This window comes from Pavona decussata, unplaced genomic scaffold (assembly GCF_977016875.1).
Source record: "Pavona decussata unplaced genomic scaffold, jaPavDecu1.1 SCAFFOLD_28, whole genome shotgun sequence".
NCBI lineage: Eukaryota > Metazoa > Cnidaria > Anthozoa > Scleractinia > Agariciidae > Pavona > Pavona decussata.
This window is the reverse complement of record NW_028145451.1, coordinates 570,001-573,436: the sequence shown is the minus strand read 5'-3', so window position 1 is coordinate 573,436 and position 3,436 is coordinate 570,001.

The following is a 3,436-nucleotide window of genomic DNA, read 5'->3' as shown; positions in this document are numbered from 1 at the left end:
AATATGTACAGCAGGAACCGAATGACCAAGGAAGCAGCCAAAATCGTGGAACAACCAACCAGCCTAAACTGCAGAATTTGATTGAGCGTAGAACCTTTGGAGAAAAAGTTCGTGGGATGGAAGGAAACATAAATGCAGCATTCTATGAAGAGCCTGAAGATAGCGATACAACCATGCACCAGGAAGAGACCGTTCGTCAAAGCAGAAATGGTGTTTCACCCGAACGCTGAAGCAGATGCACGGGAAAGGCATGTAACAAGCAATGTTCATTGGATATCGATGGTGCAGAGAAGATCAGGAAAAGGAGAGATGAAAATATCTCTTCGAGGCAGTTTCTTCATCGGAAGTTGTCGAGCATGACCACGAGAAGTATATAGCTGAAATGAAAACACGGATGGACGTAAACATTCAAAGAGACCATCAACAAATGACCACAGAGAGAAACAACGCCTTCGAAAATAACCGTGGACCACTCAATTCCAACGAGCACAACGAGAAACCAGAAGTGAGAACTAACAGTGATGACAGAAAGAAAGCGTGTGGAAACGTCGAAGCTATAAAGCGATTTCCAGTGAAGAACAAATTACTGAACCCAGACAAAGGTAAACGGAATGTTACCCAATCTCTTGAAACTCAAATACTGAAGCAAGTGGTTACACAATCATGGCCAGGAACACAGACACAGAAAACCGACTCCATGTCCACCTGCAAAGAATTGCCTTCAAAGTGTTCTGTTCACAAATCGGAGTAGCCTGAACGCCAGCCCCAAGGTGAAATAGAACCTCCAGTGAATACAAGAAAAAAACAAAGACCGCTTGGAAAAACTCAAAGGAGACTTTCCAAGTTACTTAAAGAGGGCAAGGGTGCAGTAGATGTTATGTTCATTACTGGGGTATTTCTGTTGTGTTACCTTCCATTGTGGACCTTAGCCTGTTACCGTGCCTTCGGAGGAGAGCTATCTGCAGAGGCCATTCTATCAACGCACTGTTTGTATGGTACCACAATGATTTGGAATCCCATCATTTACTCTATTCGAAAAAGGGAGTTTAGAAAAGCTGTCAGAAAGCTACTAAAACAGTAATTTTCATAATAGTAACGAAGCAAATAACGATCTTTAACTGACTTGTAGGAACTCTTTATGGTGTGTTTAAGAATCTCGTACAAACAGCAATGGAGGACAGATGTCCTTGGGACAGTTGCTGGATTCCTTTCAAATTTGCGTGTTTTACTCTCCCCGTCATTATTATGACCCTTTACCTACAGCTCCACCTCCCCCCCTTCCCCCAGGCAATGTTGAAAAGATCTTAGCGAACATCGACACTTATTTTGCTTGTGTAACGTCTGTTCAACCCACCCAGTTCAACATTGTTTGGGGGGGAGGGGGGAATTACTGCGAAGTTTGCTGCTATTGCGTTTACTGTCCCAGCACTTTTAGCCCGCATTGAGGCTTCGAGAGCTTATTATTTAATGGGAGTGCAATTTATGATATAACATCTTTGTCTAATATAACATTTCAGTCAGATTAAAAAACTCAAACCTTGAGGTATAATTATGTTTATAACTGGAAACGGCTATTGAAACAAAATATTGTAATGGGGAAACTTTGTCCCCCATGGCAAATCGACCCCTGCGCTGAGTAGAAATGTTTTTAAATTCCTAACGAAATGGTAGCTGAGTCCAAAGCAAGCTTATAATATCTTACAATGAGTGCATCAGCGATTGTAATACACCGGTTATATGTTGATAGCTGCCTTGCCGTTTTCCCAATCGAAATCGGTGGCTTCAGTTTTGAAAGAAAAGTATGACATAACTCAATACTGAGCATCATCAGCATTGTCAAATAAATTTATATGTTGTGTTTATAAAAATGGTAAAAAGGTAGTTGGGTATAAATGTATGACTGTCTGTTACTCCTAATGTAAGTCATACTCATGTAGCACCGTGGATGAACTTTATAACAACTTGGAGATTTCAATATGTAGCTCAGGCTGGAAAAGAAAATTTTTTTTTGTGGAAGTGAAATGTGTTAGGTGTGTGAAGATGTGAAGAGCAGTGAATCAAAACACAGTCGGTAACAAAAAAATTTATCTAACACCATTTTCGGCTCCTGAGCCTAAAACTTGCGTGGATGTCTTCGTGGATGTGAATTCTTACTTTAACCGCATGTTATTTAACAGAAAAATCTGTCGGGGTATTTTAAAGATATCTCGATTTATGCAAAGTAGGAACATTTTCATTCATCTGCGCTTTATTTTAACTGTTTTGAAACATAAATATGTTAAAATCGGAGACACCCATGAAGCTCAATATACATTTAGAATGTTTTGCTATGAGGAATGACCTTTTAACAGAAAAGACAAAGTTTCAAGTTTTATTTTGCCAGAGATATTGGTGAAAAATGCGGGAATAAACAAAATCACCCCGTAAAAATTGATACATTATTTACTTGAAAACGCTCTTACAGATTTTTTTTCTAATTTCGCTACAAGTTGTCTAGATTGAATAGTTTAAATACTTAAAGTTTCGTCATAAAGTGTCTAACTAGATTTCGAGATAATCGGCAATGTTTAAAGTGAGAGGCTATGCGCTTCCGTTGCCATGGTAATAATAGCTGTTGCTTGGAAACCGATGAGAAAATTAACGTTGATCATATGTTGAAATGATGATGTAGTCGATTGCCTTTGTATACAACTGTATCCAGAAAGTTAGCCTCGGCATTTGAGATTTCAGCCGTAAATTTGATTGTTAGATGATATGAATTTGCTGACCGGATGAACCGTTCTATATCGTGTTTACTAGTGTCCCAGATAGAAACGATATTGTCAATGTAACGTTTCCAAACTGTAGGTTTACGACGCTCTGGCTAACTATTTGTGTTTCAACGTCGGTCATAAAAATGTTTGCAAAAGCAACGGCCATTTTTGTGCCCATGGCAGTATCATGGATTTGGAGGTAGTTCCTTCTATTGAATAGATCATATTTGTATTCTCGGTATTGAATTGGATCGAGCTTGCAATGGAGGCTCATGCGGGGGAATATATTAGAAACTATTTGCATGTGAAAAGATTTCCCCGCATAAGCCTCGTGTGCAACCTAGTTCCAGTTCAATACCGAGAATACGAATACGGTCTATTGGAAAGAATTTTCTTTGAGAATGAGTGTTAGCATTTCTCTCAGGTATGGGGTGGGAATGGGAGGGTTGCTGCTGTGAAAATTATCGTATGCTTTTTGAACTCTTTGAAGCACGATCCATTTGTCGATTGGACAAGACGTTTTTATCTCCGACCGAGAAAAGAACGCTGAATATACGTACTAGATTGCCTTCGAACTTCTCACGCTTTTCGCTTTTGCGTTCAACTGTAAAGAATGGTATCGACCAACTCGACGAAGCCGGGTTTCCTTGACATGTGAAAAGACGTCCCTCAAGTCATGAGGT